This window comes from Cricetulus griseus, chromosome 5, assembly GCF_003668045.3.
Source record: "Cricetulus griseus strain 17A/GY chromosome 5, alternate assembly CriGri-PICRH-1.0, whole genome shotgun sequence".
NCBI lineage: Eukaryota > Metazoa > Chordata > Mammalia > Rodentia > Cricetidae > Cricetulus > Cricetulus griseus.
Window position 1 is genome coordinate 184,999,529 of NC_048598.1, and position 22,036 is coordinate 185,021,564.

Sequence of the window (22,036 nt, forward strand, 5' to 3'; positions counted from 1 at the left end):
TCTCTGTGTAGCTTAGGAGTGTGTCCTGGCACATAGTTTGTTGATCAGACTGACCTCAAACTCACAGAGATGCTGGTGTCTCTGCGTCCTGAATGCTGGGATAAAGATGTGCACCACAAACTTCCTGGATACTTTTTATGATTATTGAAACACTTAAGGATATCAAACTTTATTTATTTTAAGTACTAAGGCAAAGACCCATGATGAACTGTGAAGACAGCAGCTATGAGCACAGATTTTGGGATCTAAAACTCGAGAGATAACAACACATTCCTTGGTTTGCCTGAGCATCACAGGTGTTTGTGTGTCTATTAAGGAGTAAAAAGCAGTTTAAAAAAATCAGAAATATTAAATGAGTGGATAGATAGGGAGACTCAGTCTACACTCAGATGTTTATAGCCAGGGAAACTCAACAAAAATTGATCGGGCATAACCGCGTACTGCAGTGTTGTAAGCAAGCTCACTGAAAAGCCACTGAGTCACATATTAATTTCCCTACAACTGAACATGAGGCAATAAAATGAGTACCAAGACTGGGCCATGTGTCTTTCTAGCTATGCACCAGCTATTTATCAGGGGACATCAAAATGGACTGAGTGAACCTAGGTAGAGGAAATAGATCCTAAATAAGTCTCCCCAACAGTCTGTCAAACATAAATATACATGGAGCCCTCTGCCTGCGTATAGGATACTTTATCCCCAAAACTTCAAGGAAAGCATAAAAATTGTATGTTAAAGTATGTCTAAATACATGAACGCAAACACCAAGGAAAATGATAAATGGCTAAATTTATTTGTGCTTTCTAGAAAGTCATATGGGGGCACCTCAACCATCTACCTGTTTCACAATAGGCCAGCACTAGGCTCCACTTTGGATTCCTTAACTGAGATAACAATATGCTTTTTCTATATTTATGACATGGCCACTACAGTTGTGATTCCACAGATAAATGACGATATTAATGTCAGATGATATCATTTACATAATAGATAGATGAAAGGTAGTTGATGGATAAGTGAATGGATAGATAGGTAGGTAGATGGATAGATAGATAGATAGATAGATAGATAGATAGATAGATAGATAGATAGACGTAGGCTGATATGGACATATAAATTTTAGGTATCAATTATATTCCTATGTATGTTTCACTGCATTCCTTGGTCATTCAGTGTGTCATCAGGTACTTGTTATCTTAAAGACATTAAGTGTGCCAAGGATATTTTTCATCTGTCACTACCAGCTGTGTCATTACTGAAAATATTGTTATTCAATTAAGAATACGAAGTAGCAGTCAAAGTAACACAAGAACATGAACTATACTTACATGGCTCTCCATGCTCCCAAGACGCTAGGCTAGCCGTGGACCTCATGAAACACACGTAAGTGTAACTTCAGCTTGGGAATATCCACAGAGATGAAAAGAAGAAAGGATTAAAATACAATCTTCTTCTGTACCATGGCCCTAGTGTTGTATCTATATTTATAGTCATCAAAGTATATAAAACTATAATAAATTCTTCGTGAGAAAATACATAGGAGACCCAGTTGTAATCCTAACAAGAACTTTGGACACCTGCTTTAAACAATTCAGAGCATCCTCAGCTTAGGTATTGTAACACTGCACATTAATTACTAGAAAGTTTCCGAGAAATAAATATATACTGCTACTATTAACATTTCGTATTATTATGGAGAATGCTGGACACTCTTTCATTCATATGCATGTATGTATGATGTTTTTGTATATGTATATGTACACACACACTCACACACACACACACACACACACACACACACACACACATATATATATATATATATATATATATATATATATATATATATAGTACAATGAAAACTCCTCCACATAAATATTATGGTACACACTAAATATATAACACCTGACGTCTGTGTCACAAACCACACTACATGTGTTCCACTGTGAACCCCAGACTCCCAGACCCATAGTCATGATGCCGGGTCATACATCATCAGTGGTCATCATTAATCCAACACCACCTTTGCCTTCCTCTTTCTCTTTCTCAGTGTTATTATTACAGAATTATCTGTGTCTCTTGTGATAGTTACATAACTATTGGTCACCAAATCCTTATATTGAGATATTGAGGTAATTCAACAGTTTGTGCCACCATGACTCTCTGTCTCTTCTCTTAATATCAGAGCCCTCAGAACTGTGTCATGGCCATGTTAAATTGAGCTCACAGTCACAGTTTTCCTAACAGGAACCTATGCATGCCTTTACCAAAACAGCAGTGTCTTATCAAGGTCAACCAAAGCAGGACAAGAACTGTGACTCCACTTACATCAGTTCACTGGGTCCTCACACATGGGGATAGGGTAACCATGGACTCCCAGCCAGGCAACAGTGTGTCACTCAGCATCCATGAAGGAAGGACAGAGCAGGGAAGATAAGAAAAAGATTGATGTTTCTCAAGTCATTTCTACATTTTCCTTTCACTACTTGTTACTTAGGATTCAATTGTTGATGGTGTCTTAAAAAAGCAAGTAAGGTGTTGACCCTCTCTGGGGCTTAATCCATTATTTATATATCATATGTGAACTTGCATAATGTTTATATACATCTTTATGCCAATTTTTTTCTTAACTGACTTCCAGATTTTATGCATGTTGCGATGCATTTGTGATGCAATATTTAATTTCTAACTGATCAATGACTCAATAAATGTATTTGCATTTATATGTATATTTATACCATGTTTCATTAATGTACTGAGGACATGCATTAAAGTGCCTAATTCTAATGTCCAGCATGTCCTCCACATGTCTAACTTTTGTCACCTGGCTAAGAGGGAGGTGTGAGGTGTGTGATGCTGTGAACCTCAGACAGGAAGTGATGTAGCCATCGTCAATGCATGACTTAGATCGCCGCCGAGCCTGGTCATCATTGGTCCATACTACCTGTCTCTACTCTAGCAATATGTGCATGTTTGCTGTTTAACAAACAACTATAACTTTATTTTGTTTTTTAGGATAAGTGAATCCTTTACTCAGGGACAAACTATACTCTATAATAATATAGAGCATCATCCCATGGAGGAATAGAAGACAATTTTGAATGTTACTCACACAGCTTTGGGTCTTCTGTAAACACCAAGATTAAGTGTAGAGTTTGAGGGTGGCCCAGTGTTTAAAGCAGACTGAAGCCATTGCTTCTGAGGGATGAGCACTGTGGATATGAAAATTTATTGACTTAACTTATGTAGCCTTTGTAAAACATCTTCTGTACATATTTGTCAATCTGTGGAAATAGCTATATGTTTTCACTTAATAAAATTTAAATCTTTGTGTCTGGTCCATTTTTGGTTGCAAAATTTTATTTATAATTTTTTGCTTTGTTTTGATTTCATGACAGGGTTTCTCTGTATAGCTTAAGAGTGTGTGCTGGCACATAGTTTGTTGATCAGACTGACCTCAAACTCACAGAGATCCTGGTGTCTCTGCGTCCTGAATGCTGGGATAAAGATGTGCACCACAAACTTCCTGGATACTTTTTATGATTATTGAAACACTTAAGGATATCAAACTTTATTTATTTTAAGTACTAAGGCAAAGACCCATGATGAACTGTGAAGACAGCAGCTATGAGCACAGATTTCGGGATCTAAAACTCAAGAGAGATAACAACACATTCCTTGGTTTGCCTGAGCATCACAGGTGTTTGTGTGTCTATGCTGATGACTAAAAACCAGTTTTAAAAAACAAGAAATATTAAAAGAGTGGATAGATAAGGAGACTCAGTCTACACTCAGATGTTTATAGCCAGGGAAACTCAACAAAAATTGTTTGGGCCTAACCGTGTACTGGAGTGTTGTAACCAAGCTCACTGAAAGGACATTGAGTCACATAATAACTTCCCTAGAACTGAACAATAGACAATAAAATCAGAACCAAGACTGGTCCATGTGTCTGTCTAGCTAAACACACCCTATTCATCAGAGGACATTTAAATACACTGATTGAACCTAAGTAGAAGAAAATAGATCCAAAATCAGTCTCCCCAACTGACAAACATAAATATACATGGAGCCCTCTGCCTGCATATAGGATACTTTATCCCCAAAACTTCAAGGAAAGCATAAAAACTGTATGTTAAAGTATGTCTAAATACATGAACGCAAACACCAAGGAAAATGATAAATGGCTAAATTTATTTGTGTTTCCTAAAGAGTCATATGGGGGCAGATCAATCATCTACCTGTTTCACAATAGGCCAGCACTAAGCTCCACTTTGCATTCATTACCAGAGATAACAATATGCTTTTACTATATCTATGACACAGCCACTACAGTTGTGATTCTACAGAAAAATGACAATATCAATATAGGATGATATCATTTAGATAATATATAGATAGAGGGAGATGAAAGAGTTGATGGATAAGTGAATGGATGGATAGACAGAAAGACAGAGAGAAAGATACATAGATAGATAGTCGTAGGCTGATATGGACACATAAATTTGTAGTATCGATTATATTCCTATGTACATTTCACTGCAATTCCTGGATCATTCAGTATGTCATCAGATCATTTTATATTAAAGACATTAAGTGCATCAAGTTATTTTTGATCTGTCACTATCAGCTGGGTCATTACTGAAAAATTTGTAACTTATTTAACAATAAGGAGTAGCAGTCAAAGTAACACAAGATCATGAACAATACTTACATGGCCCACCATGCTCCAAAGACCCTAGGCTAGCCGTGGACCTCATGATACAGACCGAAGGGTAACTTCATCTTGGGAATATCCACAGAGATGAAAAGAAAAAGGATTGAAACACAATCTTTTTCTGTACCATGGCCCTAGTGTTGTATCTATTTTATTTTAGTCATCTAAGTATATAAAACTATAATATATTCTTCTTGAGAAAATACACAGGAGACCCAGTTGTAATCCTACCAAGAATGTTAGACACTGCTTTAAACAACCCAGAGCATCCTCAGCTTAGGTATTCTAACTCTGCACATTTATGACTAGAAGGTTTCTGAGCATTATATATACTGTTAATATTAACATTTCATATTATTATGGAGAATTCTGAACACTTTCATTATATGTAAACATATTTATGTATATGTATATATCTACATACATGTATGTATATATGCAGTACAATGAAAACTCATCAACATAAATATTATGACACACATTCATTATACAACATCTGTCATCTGTGTCACAACCCACACTACATGTGTTCCGGTGTGAAACTCAGACTCCCAGACCTGTAGTCATGATCCCAGATCATACATCATCAGTTGTCATTGTTGATCCAACACCACCTTTGCCTTCCTCTTTCTCTCACTGTGTTATTATTACCTAACTATCTGTGTCTCTTGTGATAGTTACATAACTATTGGTTACAAAATCCTGACATATTTAGGTACTTCAACAGATTATGTGCCACAAGAATCTCTGTGTCTTCTCTTCATCTTGGAGCCCATAGCAATGTGACATGGCCATGTTAAATTAAGGTTACAGTCACAATTGTCCTAACAGGAGCCTATGCATGCCTTTACCAAGACAGGAGTGTCTTATCAAGGTCAACAAAAGCAGGACAAGAAATTTAACCCCACTTACATCAGTTCTCTGGATCCTCACAAATGGGGATAGGGCAACCATCGATCTCCCAGCCAGGCAACAGTGTGTCACTCAGCATCCATGCGGGGAGGACAGAGCAGGGAAGATAATAAAAAGATTGATGTTTCACAAGTCATTTCCACACTTTCCCTTTCACTACCTGTTATTTAGGATTCAAATTGTTGATGGTGTCTTAAAGAAGCAAATGAGGAGGTGACCCTCATGGGGCTTAATCCAATATGTATATATCATATGTGAACTTGCATAACATTTATAAACATCTTTATGCCACTTATTTCTTAACTGATTTCCAGATTTTATGCATGTTGCAATGCATTTATGGTCCAATATTTTTTTCTAAGTAATCAATGACTCACTAAATGTATTTGCATTTAGATGTATATTCATGTCATGTTACATTGATCCACTGAGGACATGCATCAAAGTGCCTGATTCTAATGTCCAGCATGTCCTCCACATGTCTAACTTTTGTCACCTGGCTAAGAGGGAGGTGTGAGGTGTGTGATGCTGTGAACCTCAGACAGGAAGTGATGTAGTCATCGTCAATGCATGACTTAGATCGCCGCCGAGCCTGGTCATCATTGGTCCATACTACCTGTCTCTACTCTAGCAATATGTGCATGTTTGCTGTTTAACAAACAACTATAACTTTGTTTGTTTTTCAGGATAAGAGAATCCTTTACTCAGAGACAATCTATACTCTATAATAATATAGAGCATCATCCCATTGTGGAAATGAAGTAATTTTGAATATTACTCACACAGCTTTGGGTCTTCTGTAAACACCAAGATTAAGTGTAGACTTTGAGCGTGGCCCAGTGTTTAAAGCAGACTGAAGCCATTGCTTCTGAGGGATGAGCACTGTGGATATGAAAATTTATTGACTTAACCTATGTAGGCTTTGTAAAACATCTTCTGTACATGTTTTTGAATCTGTGGTAATAGCTATATGTTTTCACTTAATAAAATTTAAATCTTTGTGTCTGGTTCATTTTAGGTTGCAAAATTTTAATGGAAATTTTTTGCTTTGTTTTGTTTTCCTGACTGCGTTTCTCTGTGTAGCTTACAAGTGTGTGCTAGCACATAGTTTGTAGATCAGAATGACCTCAAACTCACAGAGATCCTGGTGTCTCTGGGTCCTGAATGCGGGGATAAAGATGTGCACCACAAACTGTGTGGATACATTTTAATGATTAAGTTTGAAAAACTTAAGGTTATCTAACTTTATTTCCTTTAAGTACTAAAGCAAAGACCTATGATAAACTATCAAGGCAGCAGCTATGAGCACAGATTTAGGATCTAGGACTCAAGAGAGATAACAACACATTCCCTGGTTTACTTGGCCATCACAGGTGTTTGTGTGTCTATCCTAAGGAGTAAAAACCAGACTAAAAAAAAAACAGAAATATTAAATGAATGGATACATAGGGAAACTCAGTCTACACTCAGATGTTTATAGCCAGGGAAACTCAACAAAAATTGAGTGGGCCTAACCGTGTACTGGAGTGTTGTAGGCAAGTTCACTGAAAAGCCACTGAATCACATATTAACTTCCCTAAAACTGATCATCTACAAAAAAAATGAGAACCAAGACTGGTCCATGTGTCTTTCTAGCTACACACCACCTATTCATCAGGGGACATCTAAATACACTGAGTGAATCTAGGTAGAAGTAAATAGATCCTAAAAAGTCTCCTGCACTGTCTGTCAAACATAAATATACATGGAGCCCTCTGCCTGCATATAGGATACTTTATCCCCAAAACTTCAAGGAAAGCATAAAAACTGTATGTTAAGGTATGTCTAAATACATGAACACAAACACCAAGGATAATGATGAATGGCTAAAGTTATTTGTGTTTCCTAGAGAGTCATATGGGGGCAGATCAACCATCTACCTGTTTCACAATAGGCCAGCACTAGGCTCCAGTTTGGATTCCTTAACTGAGATAGCAATGTGTTTTTTCTATATTTAGGACATGGCCACTACAGTTGTGATTCCACAGAAAAATGACGATATTAATGTCAGATGATATCATTTAGTCAATAGATAGATAGATAGAGGGAGATGAAGATAGTTGATGGATAAGTGAATGAATGGATAGACAGACAGATAGACAAACAGACAGACAGACAGACAGACAGACAGACAGATAGACGTAAGCTGACATGGACATATAAAGTTATCAATTCTATACCTATGAACGTTTCACTGCAATTCCTGGATCATTCAGTATGTCATCAAATCATTTTATATTAAAGACATTAAGTGCATCAAGTTATTTTTGATCTGTCACTACCAGCTGGGTCATTACTGAAAATATTGTAACTTATTTAACAATAAGGAGTAGCAGTTAAAGTAACACAAGAACATGAAATATACTTACATGGCTCCCCGTGCTCCCAAGACCCTAGGCTAGCCGTGGACCTCATGATACAGACCGAAGGGTAACTTCATCTTGGGAATATCCACAGAGATGAAAAGAAAAAGGATTGAAACACAATCTTTTTCTGTACCATGGCCCTAGTGTTGTATCTATTTTATTTTAGTCATCTAAGTATATAAATCTATAATATATTCTTCTGGAGAAAATACACAGGAGACCCAGTTGTAATCCTACCAAGAATGTTAGACCCTGCTGTAAACAACACAGAGCATCCTCAGCTTAGGTATTCTAACTCTGCACATTTATTATTAGAAGGTTTCTGAGCATTATATATACTGTTAATATTAACATTTCATATTATTATGGAGAATGCTGGACACTCTTTCATTATATGTAAACATATTTATGTATATGTATATATCTACATACATGTATGTATATATGCAGTACAATGAAAACTCATCAACATAAATATTATGACACACATTCATTATACAACATCTGTCATCTGTGTCACAACCCACACTACATGTGTTCCGGTGTGAAACTCAGTCTCTCAGACCTGTAGTCATGATCCCAGATCATACATTATCAGTTGTCATTGTTGATCCAACACCACCTTTGCCTTCCTCGTTCTCTCACTGTGTTATTATTACCTAACTATCTGTGTCTCTTGTGATAGTTACATACCTATTGGTTACAAAATCCTGACATATTTAGGTAATTCAACAGATTTTGTGCCACAAGAATCTCTGTGTCTTCTCTTCATCTTGGAGCCCATAGCACTGTGACATGGCCATGTTAAATTAAGGTTACCGTCACAATTGTCCTAACAGGAGCCTATGCATGCCTTTACCAAGACAGGAGTGTCTTATCAAGGTCCTCAAAAACAGGACAAGAAATTTAACTCCACTTACATCAGTTCTCTGGATCCTCACACATGGGGATAGGGCAATCATCGATCTCCCAGCCAGGCAACAGTGTGTCACTCAGCATCCATGCGGGGAGGACAGAGCAGGGAAGATAATAAAAAGATTGATGTTTCACAAGTCATTTCCACACTTTCCCTTTCACTACCTGTTATTTAGGATTCAAATTGTTGATGGTGTCTTAAAGAAGCAAATGAGGAGGTGACCCTCATGGGGCTTAATCCAATATGTATATATCATATGTGAACTTGCATAACATTTATAAACATCTTTATGCCACTTATTTCTTAACTGATTTCCAGATTTTATGCATGTTGCAATGCATTTATGGTCCAATATTTTTTTCTAAGTAATCAATGACTCACTAAATGTATTTGCATTTAGATGTATATTCATGTCATGTTATATTGATCCACTGAGGACATGCATCAAAGTGCCTGATTCTAATGTCCAGCATGTCCTCCACATGTCTAACTTTTGTCACCTGGCTAAGAGGGAGGTGTGAGGTGTGTGATGCTGTGAACCTCAGACAGGAAGTGATGTAGTCATCGTCAATGCATGACTTAGATCGCCGCCGAGCCTGGTCATCATTGGTCCATACTACCTGTCTCTACTCTAGCAATATGTGAATGTTGGATGTTTAACAAACAACTATAACTTTGTTTGTTTTTCAGGATAAGAGAATCCTTTACTCAGAGACAATCTATACTCTATAATAATATAGAGCATCATCCCATTGTGGAAATGAAGTAATTTTGAATATTACTCACACAGCTTTGGGTCTTCTGTAAACACCAAGATTAAGTGTAGACTTTGAGCGTGGCCCAGTGTTTAAAGCAGACTGAAGCCATTGCTTCTGAGGGATGAGCACTGTGGATATGAAAATTTATTGACTTAACCTATGTAGGCTTTGTAAAACATCTTCTGTACATGTTTTTGAATCTGTGGTAATAGCTATATGTTTTCACTTAATAAAATTTAAATCTTTGTGTCTGGTTCATTTTAGGTTGCAAAATTTTAATGGAAATTTTTTGCTTTGTTTTGTTTTCCTGACTGCGTTTCTCTGTGTAGCTTACAAGTGTGTGCTAGCACATAGTTTGTAGATCAGAATGACCTCAAACTCACAGAGATCCTGGTGTCTCTGGGTCCTGAATGCGGGGATAAAGATGTGCACCACAAACTGTGTGGATACATTTTAATGATTAAGTTTGAAAAACTTAAGGTTATCTAACTTTATTTCCTTTAAGTACTAAAGCAAAGACCTATGATAAACTATCAAGGCAGCAGCTATGAGCACAGATTTAGGATCTAGGACTCAAGAGAGATAACAACACATTCCCTGGTTTACTTGGCCATCACAGGTGTTTGTGTGTCTATCCTAAGGAGTAAAAACCAGACTAAAAAAAAAACAGAAATATTAAATGAATGGATACATAGGGAAACTCAGTCTACACTCAGATGTTTATAGCCAGGGAAACTCAACAAAAATTGAGTGGGCCTAACCGTGTACTGGAGTGTTGTAGGCAAGTTCACTGAAAAGCCACTGAATCACATATTAACTTCCCTAAAACTGATCATCTACAAAAAAAATGAGAACCAAGACTGGTCCATGTGTCTTTCTAGCTACACACCACCTATTCATCAGGGGACATCTAAATACACTGAGTGAATCTAGGTAGAAGTAAATAGATCCTAAAAAGTCTCCTGCACTGTCTGTCAAACATAAATATACATGGAGCCCTCTTCCTGCATATAGGATACTTTATCCCCAAAACTTCAAGGAAAGCATAAAAACTGTATGTTAAGGTATGTCTAAATACATGAACACAAACACCAAGGATAATGATGAATGGCTAAAGTTATTTGTGTTTCCTAGAGAGTCATATGGGGGCAGATCAACCATCTACCTGTTTCACAATAGGCCAGCACTAGGCTCCAGTTTGGATTCCTTAACTGAGATAGCAATGTGTTTTTTCTATATTTAGGACATGGCCACTACAGTTGTGATTCCACAGAAAAATGACGATATTAATGTCAGATGATATCATTTAGTCAATAGATAGATAGATAGAGGGAGATGAAGATAGTTGATGGATAAGTGAATGAATGGATAGACAGACAGATAGACAAACAGACAGACAGACAGACAGACAGACAGACAGATAGACGTAAGCTGACATGGACATATAAAGTTATCAATTCTATACCTATGAACGTTTCACTGCAATTCCTGGATCATTCAGTATGTCATCAAATCATTTTATATTAAAGACATTAAGTGCATCAAGTTATTTTTGATCTGTCACTACCAGCTGGGTCATTACTGAAAATATTGTAACTTATTTAACAATAAGGAGTAGCAGTTAAAGTAACACAAGAACATGAAATATACTTACATGGCTCCCCGTGCTCCCAAGACCCTAGGCTAGCCGTGGACCTCATGATACAGACCGAAGGGTAACTTCATCTTGGGAATATCCACAGAGATGAAAAGAAAAAGGATTGAAACACAATCTTTTTCTGTACCATGGCCCTAGTGTTGTATCTATTTTATTTTAGTCATCTAAGTATATAAATCTATAATATATTCTTCTGGAGAAAATACACAGGAGACCCAGTTGTAATCCTACCAAGAATGTTAGACCCTGCTGTAAACAACACAGAGCATCCTCAGCTTAGGTATTCTAACTCTGCACATTTATTATTAGAAGGTTTCTGAGCATTATATATACTGTTAATATTAACATTTCATATTATTATGGAGAATGCTGGACACTCTTTCATTATATGTAAACATATTTATGTATATGTATATATCTACATACATGTATGTATATATGCAGTACAATGAAAACTCATCAACATAAATATTATGACACACATTCATTATACAACATCTGTCATCTGTGTCACAACCCACACTACATGTGTTCCGGTGTGAAACTCAGTCTCTCAGACCTGTAGTCATGATCCCAGATCATACATTATCAGTTGTCATTGTTGATCCAACACCACCTTTGCCTTCCTCGTTCTCTCACTGTGTTATTATTACCTAACTATCTGTGTCTCTTGTGATAGTTACATACCTATTGGTTACAAAATCCTGACATATTTAGGTAATTCAACAGATTTTGTGCCACAAGAATCTCTGTGTCTTCTCTTCATCTTGGAGCCCATAGCACTGTGACATGGCCATGTTAAATTAAGGTTACCGTCACAATTGTCCTAACAGGAGCCTATGCATGCCTTTACCAAGACAGGAGTGTCTTATCAAGGTCCTCAAAAACAGGACAAGAAATTTAACTCCACTTACATCAGTTCTCTGGATCCTCACACATGGGGATAGGGCAATCATCGATCTCCCAGCCAGGCAACAGTGTGTCACTCAGCATCCATGCGGGGAGGACAGAGCAGGGAAGATAATAAAAAGATTGATGTTTCACAAGTCATTTCCACACTTTCCCTTTCACTACCTGTTATTTAGGATTCAAATTGTTGATGGTGTCTTAAAGAAGCAAATGAGGAGGTGACCCTCATGGGGCTTAATCCAATATGTATATATCATATGTGAACTTGCATAACATTTATAAACATCTTTATGCCACTTATTTCTTAACTGATTTCCAGATTTTATGCATGTTGCAATGCATTTATGGTCCAATATTTTTTTCTAAGTAATCAATGACTCACTAAATGTATTTGCATTTAGATGTATATTCATGTCATGTTATATTGATCCACTGAGGACATGCATCAAAGTGCCTGATTCTAATGTCCAGCATGTCCTCCACATGTCTAACTTTTGTCACCTGGCTAAGAGGGAGGTGTGAGGTGTGTGATGCTGTGAACCTCAGACAGGAAGTGATGTAGTCATCGTCAATGCATGACTTAGATCGCCGCCGAGCCTGGTCATCATTGGTCCATACTACCTGTCTCTACTCTAGCAATATGTGAATGTTGGATGTTTAACAAACAACTATAACTTTGTTTGTTTTTCAGGATAAGTGAATCCTTTACTCAGAGACAATCTATACTCTATAATAATATAGAGCATCATCCCATTGTGGAAATGAAGAAATTTTGAATATTACTCACACAGCTCTGGGTCTTCTGTAAACACCAAGATTAAGTGTAGACTTTGAGCGTGGCCCAGTGTTTAAAACAGACTGAAGCCATTGCTTCTGAGGGATGAGCACTGTGGATATGAAAATTTATTGACTTAACCTATGTAGGCTTTGTAAAACATCTTCTGTACATGTTTGTGAATCTGTGGTAATAGCTATATGTTTTCACTTAATAAAATTTAAATCTTTGTGTCTGGTTCATTTTAGGTTGCAAAATTTTAATGGAAATTTTTTGCTTTGTTTTGTTTTCCTGACTGCGTTTCTCTGTGTAGCTTACAAGTGTGTGCTAGCACATAGTTTGTAGATCAGAATGACCTCAAACTCACAGAGATCCTGGTGTCTCTGGGTCCTGAATGCGGGGATAAAGATGTGCACCACAAACTGTGTGGATACATTTTAATGATTAAGTTTGAAAAACTTAAGGTTATCTAACTTTATTTCCTTTAAGTACTAAAGCAAAGACCTATGATAAACTATCAAGGCAGCAGCTATGAGCACAGATTTAGGATCTAGGACTCAAGAGAGATAACAACACATTCCCTGGTTTACTTGGCCATCACAGGTGTTTGTGTGTCTATCCTAAGGAGTAAAAACCAGACTAAAAAAAAAACAGAAATATTAAATGAATGGATACATAGGGAAACTCAGTCTACACTCAGATGTTTATAGCCAGGGAAACTCAACAAAAATTGAGTGGGCCTAACCGTGTACTGGAGTGTTGTAGGCAAGTTCACTGAAAAGCCACTGAATCACATATTAACTTCCCTAAAACTGATCATCTACAAAAAAAATGAGAACCAAGACTGGTCCATGTGTCTTTCTAGCTACACACCACCTATTCATCAGGGGACATCTAAATACACTGAGTGAATCTAGGTAGAAGTAAATAGATCCTAAAAAGTCTCCTGCACTGTCTGTCAAACATAAATATGCATGGAGCCCTCTGCCTGCATATAGGATACTTTATCCCCAAAACTTCAAGGAAAGCATAAAAACTGTATGTTAAGGTATGTCTAAATACATGAACACAAACACCAAGGATAATGATGAATGGCTAAAGTTATTTGTGTTTCCTAGAGAGTCATATGGGGGCAGATCAACCATCTACCTGTTTCACAATAGGCCAGCACTAGGCTCCAGTTTGGATTCCTTAACTGAGATAGCAATGTGTTTTTTCTATATTTAGGACATGGCCACTACAGTTGTGATTCCACAGAAAAATGACGATATTAATGTCAGATGATATCATTTAGTCAATAGATAGATAGATAGAGGGAGATGAAGATAGTTGATGGATAAGTGAATGAATGGATAGACAGACAGATAGACAAACAGACAGACAGACAGACAGACAGACAGACAGATAGACGTAAGCTGACATGGACATATAAAGTTATCAATTCTATACCTATGAACGTTTCACTGCAATTCCTGGATCATTCAGTATGTCATCAAATCATTTTATATTAAAGACATTAAGTGCATCAAGTTATTTTTGATCTGTCACTACCAGCTGGGTCATTACTGAAAATATTGTAACTTATTTAACAATAAGGAGTAGCAGTTAAAGTAACACAAGAACATGAAATATACTTACATGGCTCCCCGTGCTCCCAAGACCCTAGGCTAGCCGTGGACCTCATGATACAGACCGAAGGGTAACTTCATCTTGGGAATATCCACAGAGATGAAAAGAAAAAGGATTAAAACACAATCTTTTTCTGTACCATGGCCCTAGTGTTGTATCTATTTTATTTTAGTCATCTAAGTATATAAATCTATAATATATTCTTCTGGAGAAAATACACAGGAGACCCAGTTGTAATCCTACCAAGAATGTTAGACCCTGCTGTAAACAACACAGAGCATCCTCAGCTTAGGTATTCTAACTCTGCACATTTATTATTAGAAGGTTTCTGAGCATTATATATACTGTTAATATTAACATTTCATATTATTATGGAGAATGCTGGACACTCTTTCATTATATGTAAACATATTTATGTATATGTATATATCTACATACATGTATGTATATATGCAGTACAATGAAAACTCATCAACATAAATATTATGACACACATTCATTATACAACATCTGTCATCTGTGTCACAACCCACACTACATGTGTTCCGGTGTGAAACTCAGTCTCTCAGACCTGTAGTCATGATCCCAGATCATACATTATCAGTTGTCATTGTTGATCCAACACCACCTTTGCCTTCCTCGTTCTCTCACTGTGTTATTATTACCTAACTATCTGTGTCTCTTGTGATAGTTACATACCTATTGGTTACAAAATCCTGACATATTTAGGTAATTCAACAGATTTTGTGCCACAAGAATCTCTGTGTCTTCTCTTCATCTTGGAGCCCATAGCACTGTGACATGGCCATGTTAAATTAAGGTTACCGTCACAATTGTCCTAACAGGAGCCTATGCATGCCTTTACCAAGACAGGAGTGTCTTATCAAGGTCCTCAAAAACAGGACAAGAAATTTAACTCCACTTACATCAGTTCTCTGGATCCTCACACATGGGGATAGGGCAATCATCGATCTCCCAGCCAGGCAACAGTGTGTCACTCAGCATCCATGCGGGGAGGACAGAGCAGGGAAGATAATAAAAAGATTGATGTTTCACAAGTCATTTCCACACTTTCCCTTTCACTACCTGTTATTTAGGATTCAAATTGTTGATGGTGTCTTAAAGAAGCAAATGAGGAGGTGACCCTCATGGGGCTTAATCCAATATGTATATATCATATGTGAACTTGCATAACATTTATAAACATCTTTATGCCACTTATTTCTTAACTGATTTCCAGATTTTATGCATGTTGCAATGCATTTATGGTCCAATATTTTTTTCTAAGTAATCAATGACTCACTAAATGTATTTGCATTTAGATGTATATTCATGTCATGTTACATTGATCCACTGAGGACATGCATCAAAGTGCCTGATTCTAATGTCCAGCATGTCCTCCACATGTCTAACTTTTGTCACCTGGCTAAGAGGGAGGTGTGAGGTGTGTGATGCTGTGAACCTCAGACAGGAAGTGATGTAGTCATCGTCAATGCATGACTTAGATCGCCGCCGAGCCTGGTCATCATTGGTCCATACTACCTGTCTCTACTCTAGCAATATGTGCATGTTTGCTGTTTAACAAACAACTATAACTTTGTTTGTTTTTCAGGATAAGTGAATCCTTTACTCAGAGACAATCTATACTCTATAATAATATAGAGCATCATCCCATTGTGGAAATGAAGAAATTTTGAATATTACTCACACAGCTCTGGGTCTTCTGTAAACACCAAGATTAAGTGTAGACTTTGAGCGTGGCCCAGTGTTTAAAACAGACTGAAGCCATTGCTTCTGAGGGATGAGCACTGTGGATATGAAAATTTATTGACTTAACCTATGTAGGCTTTGTAAAACATCTTCTGTACATGTTTGTGAATCTGTGGTAATAGCTATATGTTTTCACTTAATAAAATTTAAATCTTTGTGTCTGGTTCATTTTAGGTTGCAAAATTTTAATGGAAATTTTTTGCTTTGTTTTGTTTTCCTGACTGCGTTTCTCTGTGTAGCTTACAAGTGTGTGCTAGCACATAGTTTGTAGATCAGAATGACCTCAAACTCACAGAGATCCTGGTGTCTCTGGGTCCTGAATGCTGGGATAAAGATGTGCACCACAAACTGTGTGGATACATTTTAATGATTAAGTTTGAAAAACTTAAGGTTATCTAACTTTATTTCCTTTAAGTACTAAAGCAAAGACCTATGATAAACTATCAAGGCAGCAGCTATGAGCACAGATTAAGGATCTAGGACTCAAGAGAGATAACAACACATTCCCTGGTTTACTTGGCCATCACTGGTGTTTGTGTGTCTATCCTAAGGAGTAAAAACCAGTTTAAAAAAACAGAAATATTAAATGAGTGGATAGATAGGTAGACTCAGTCTATACTCAGATGTTTATAGCCAGGGAAACTCAACAAAAATTGATTGGGCCTAACCGTGTACTGGAGTGTTGTAGGCAAGTTCACTGAAAAGCCATTGAATCACTTATTAACTTCCCTAAAACTGATCATCTACAAAAAGAATGAGAACCAAGACTGGTCCATGTGTCTTTCTAGCTACACACCACCTATTCATCAGGGGACATCTAAATACACTGAGTGAATCTAGGTAGAAGTAAATAGATCCTAAAAAGTCTCCTACACTGTCTGTCAAACATAAATATACATGGAGCCTTCTGGCTGCATATAGGATACTTTATCCCCAAAACTTCAAGGAAAGCATAAAAACTGTATGTTAAGGTATGTCTAAATACATGAACGCAAACACCAAGGATAATGATAAATGGGTAAATTTATTTGTGTTTCCTAGAGAGTCATATGGGGGCAGATCAACCATCTACCTGTTTCACAATAGAACAGCACTAGGCTCCAATTTTGATTCCTTAACTGAGATAGCAATGTGTTTTTTCTATATTTAGGACATGGCCACTACAGTTGTGTTTCCACAGAAAAATGACGATATTAATGTCAGATGATATCATTTAGTCAATAGATAGATAGATAGAGGGAGATGAAGATAGTTGATGGATAAGTGAATGGATGGATAGACAGACAGACAGACAAACAAACAGACAGACCGACAGACAGATAGACTTATGATGATATGGACATATAAAGTTAAGGTATCAAATATGTTCCTATGTATGTTTTACTGCAATTCCTGTATCATTCTGTATGTCATCAGATCATTTTATATTAAAGACATTGAGTGCATCAAGTTATTTTTCATCTGTCACTACCAGCTGGGTCATTACTGAAAAATTTGTAACTTATTTAACAATAAGGAGTAGCAGTTAAAGTAACACAAGTACGTGAACTATACTTACATGGCTCCCCGTGCTCCCAAGACCCTAGTCTACCCGTGGACCTCATGATACAGACGGAAGGGTAACTTCATCTTGGGAATATCCACAGAGATGGAAAGAAGAAAGGATTAAAACACAATCTTCTTCTGTACCTTGACCTTAGTGTTGAATCTATTTTATTTTAGTCATCTAAGTATAAAACTATAGTATATTCTTCTTGAGAATATACACAGGAGACCCAGTTGTAATCCTAACAAGAACGTTAGACACTGCTTAAACAACACAGAGCAGACGGAGCTTAGGTATTCTAACTCTGCACATATATGACTAGAAGGTTTCTGAGGATTATATATATACTGTTAATATTAACATTTAGTATTATTATGGAGAATGCTGAACACTCTTTCATTCATATATAAATATATTTATGTATATGTATATATCTACATACATATATACATACAGTGCAATGAAAACTCATCAACATATATATTATGACACACACTCAATATACAACACCTGACATCTGTATCACAACCCACACCACATGTGTTCTCCTGTGAACATCAGACTCCCAGACCTGTAGTCACGATGCCGGGATCATACATCATCAGTGGTCATATTTGATCCAACACCACCTTTGCCTTGATCTTTCTCTCTCTGTGTTATTATTACCTAACTATCTGTGTCTCCTATGATAGTTACATAACTATTGGTCACAAAATCCTGAGATATTGATGTAATTCAACAGATTTTGTGCCACAAGAATCTCTGTGTCTTCTCTTCATCTTGGAGCCCATAGCACTGTGTCATGGCCATGTTAAATTGAGGTTACAGTCACAATTGTCCTCACAGGAGCATATTCATGCCTTCACCAAGACAGGAGAGTTTTATCAAGGCCAACCAAAACAGGACAATAACTTTGACTCCACTTACATCAGTTCTCTGGATGCTCACACATGGGAATAGGGCAACCATCGATCTCCCAGCCAGGAAAGAGTGTGTCACTCAGCATCCATACGGGAAGGACAGAGCAGGGAAGATAAGAAAAAGATTGATGTTTCACAAGTCATTTCCACACTTTCCCTTTCACTACTTGTTATTTAGGATTCAAATAGTTGATGGTGTCTTAAAGAAGCAAGGAAGGAGGTGACCCTCTGTGGGGCTTAATCCATTTATTATATATCATATGTGTACTTCCATGACATTTATAAACATCTTTTTGTCACTTATATCTTAACAGCCTTCCAGATTTTATGCATGTAGCAATGCATTTGTGGTCCAATATTTAATTTATAAGTGATCAATGCCTCAATAAATGTATTTGCATTTAGATGTATATTCATGTCATGTTACATTGATCCATTGAGGACGTGCATCAAAGTGCCTGATTCTAATGTCCAGCATGTCCTCCACATGTCTAACTTTTGTCACCTGGCTAAGAGGGAGGTGTGAGGTGTGTGATGCTGTGAACCTCAGACAGGAAGTGATGTAGTCATCGTCAATGCATGACTTAGATCGCCGCCGAGCCTGGTCATCATTGGTCCATACTACCTGTCTCTACTCTAGCAATATGTGCATGTTTGCTGTTTAACAAACAACTATAACTTTGTTTGTTTTTCAGGATAAGAGAATCCTTTACTCAGGGACAAACTATACTCTATAATAATATAGAGCATCATCCCATGGAGGAAAAGAAGACAATTTTGAATGTTACTTACACAGCTTTGGGTCTTCTGTAAACACCAAGAGTAAGTGTAGACTTTGAGTGTGGCCCAGTGTTTAAAGCAGACTGAAGCCATTGCTTCTGAGGGATGACCACTGCGGATGATGAAAATTTATTGACTTAACTTATGTAGCCTTTGTAAAAATTTTTATGTACATATTTGTGAATCTGTGGTAATAGCTATATGTTTTCACTTAATAAAAATTAAGTGTTTGTGTCTGGTTCATTTTAGGTTGCAAAATTTTAATGAAAATGTTTTGCTTTGTTATGTTTTCATGACAGGGTTTCTCTGTGTAGCTTAGGAGTGTGTGCTGGCACATTGATCTGATCAGTTGATCAGACTGACCTCAAACTCACAGAGATCCTGGTGTCTCTGGGTCCTGAATGCTGGGATAAAGATGTGCACCAAAAAATCGCTGGATACTTTTTATGATTAAGTTTGAAAAACTTAAGTATATCTAACTTTTATTCCTTTAAGTACTAAAGCAAAGACCCAAGATGAACTTTGAAGGCAGCAGCTATGAGCACAGATTTTGGGATCTAAAACTCAAGAGAGATAACAACACATTCCTCGGTTTGCCTGAGCATCACAGGTGTTTGTGTGTCTATTAAGGAGTAAAAAGCAGTTTTAAAAAACCCGTAATATTAAATGAGTGGATAGATAGGGAGACTCAGTCTACACGCAGATGTTTATAGCCAGGGAAACTTAACATAAATTGATTGGGCCTAACCGTGTACTGGAGTGTTGTAACCAAGCTCACTGAAAAGCCACTGAGTCACATATTAACTTCCCCACAACTGAACATCAGACAATAATTGAGAACCAAGACTGGTCCATGTGCCTGTCTAGCTACACACCACCTACCTATCAGGGGACATCTAAATACACTGAATGAACCTAGGTAGAAAAAAATAGATCCTAAATCAGTCTCCCAAACAGTCTGTCAAACATAAATATACATGGAGCCATCTGCCTGTATATAGGATACTTTGTCCCCAAAACTTCAAGGAAAGTGTAAAAACTGTATGTTAAGGTATGTCTAAATACATGAATGCAAATGGCAAGGAAATGATAAATGACTAAATTTATTTGTACTTCCTAGATAGTCATATAAGAGAAGATCAACCATCTACCTGTTTCACAATAGGCCAGCAATAGGCTTCACTTGGATTCCTTAACTGAGATGACAATATGCTTTTTCTATATTTATGACACGGCCAATAGAGTTGTGATTCCACAGTAAAATGAAGATATTAATGTCAGATGATATCATTTGACAATATATAGATAGATATAGCGAGATTAAAGATAGTTGATGGATAAGTGAATGGATAGACAGACAGACAGACAGACAGACAGACAGACAGACAGACAGACAGATAGATAGATAGATAGACAGACATAGGCTGATATGGATATATAAAGTTAAGGTATCAATTATGTTCCTATGTACTTTCTTTGATCATTCAGTATGTCATCTGATCATTTTAATCTTAAAGACATGAAGTGTATCAAGATTATTTTTCATCTGTCAATACCAGTTGGGTCATTACTGAAAAATTTGTAATTTATTAAAAATAAGGAGTAGCGGTCAAATAACACAAGAACATGGACTATACTTACATGGCCCCCCGTGCTCCCAAGACCCTAGGCTAACCATAGACCTCGTGGTGCGGACAGAAGGGTAACTTCAGCTTCAGAGATGAAAAGAAGAAAGGATTCAAACACAATCTTCTTTTGTGTTATGGCATTACTCTTTTATCTATTTTATTTTAGTCATCTAAGTATATAAAAGTATAACATATTCTTCTTGAGAAAAAAATCACAGGAGACCCAGTTGTAATCCTACCAAGAACATTAGAAACTGCTTTAAACAACACAGAGCATCCTCAGTTTAGGTATTCTAACTCTGCACATTTATTACTAGAAGGTTTCTGAGAATTACATAAATACTGTTACTATTAACGTTTAGTATTATTATGGAGAATGCTGGACACTCTTTCATTCATATATATACATATATGTATATGTGTATATACCTATATATAATACAATGAAAACTCATCAACATAAATATGACACACACTCATTATACAACACCTGACATCTGTGTCACAACCCACACTACATGTGGGTAATGCAACAGTATGTGCTGCCCTGACTCTCTGTCCCTTCTCTTAATTTCGGAGCCCCCAGCACTGTATCATGGCCATGTTAAATTGAGCTCACAGTCACAGTTTTCCTAACAGGAACCTATGCATGCCTTTACCAAGAGAGAAGAGTTTTATCAAGGTCGCCCAAATCAGGACAAGAACATTAATTAC

The 22,036-nt window shown here is 37.0% G+C and overlaps 6 non-coding genes across 6 annotated transcripts; all 6 read right to left on the bottom strand.

The window, feature by feature from the left end:
- Window positions 1-1,945: 1,945 nt before the first annotated feature.
- Window positions 1,946-2,016, bottom strand: LOC113835739. Its single transcript, XR_003485426.1, has one exon. It is a non-coding gene; the product is annotated as a small nucleolar RNA SNORD113/SNORD114 family (small nucleolar RNA).
- Window positions 2,017-5,253: 3,237 nt separating this feature from the next.
- LOC113832159 lies at window positions 5,254-5,324 on the bottom strand. The gene has a single exon (XR_003485428.1). It is a non-coding gene; the product is annotated as a small nucleolar RNA SNORD113/SNORD114 family (small nucleolar RNA).
- Window positions 5,325-8,578: 3,254 nt separating this feature from the next.
- LOC113831341 lies at window positions 8,579-8,649 on the bottom strand. Its single transcript, XR_003485455.1, has one exon. It is a non-coding gene; the product is annotated as a small nucleolar RNA SNORD113/SNORD114 family (small nucleolar RNA).
- Window positions 8,650-11,903: 3,254 nt separating this feature from the next.
- On the bottom strand, window positions 11,904-11,974 carry LOC113831342. Its single transcript, XR_004770398.1, has one exon. It is a non-coding gene; the product is annotated as a small nucleolar RNA SNORD113/SNORD114 family (small nucleolar RNA).
- A 3,254-nt stretch (window positions 11,975-15,228) lies between these two features.
- Window positions 15,229-15,299, bottom strand: LOC113831343. Its single transcript, XR_003485453.1, has one exon. It is a non-coding gene; the product is annotated as a small nucleolar RNA SNORD113/SNORD114 family (small nucleolar RNA).
- Window positions 15,300-18,544: 3,245 nt separating this feature from the next.
- Window positions 18,545-18,616, bottom strand: LOC113831346. Its single transcript, XR_003485430.1, has one exon. It is a non-coding gene; the product is annotated as a small nucleolar RNA SNORD113/SNORD114 family (small nucleolar RNA).
- Between the last annotated feature and the right edge of the window lie 3,420 nt (window positions 18,617-22,036).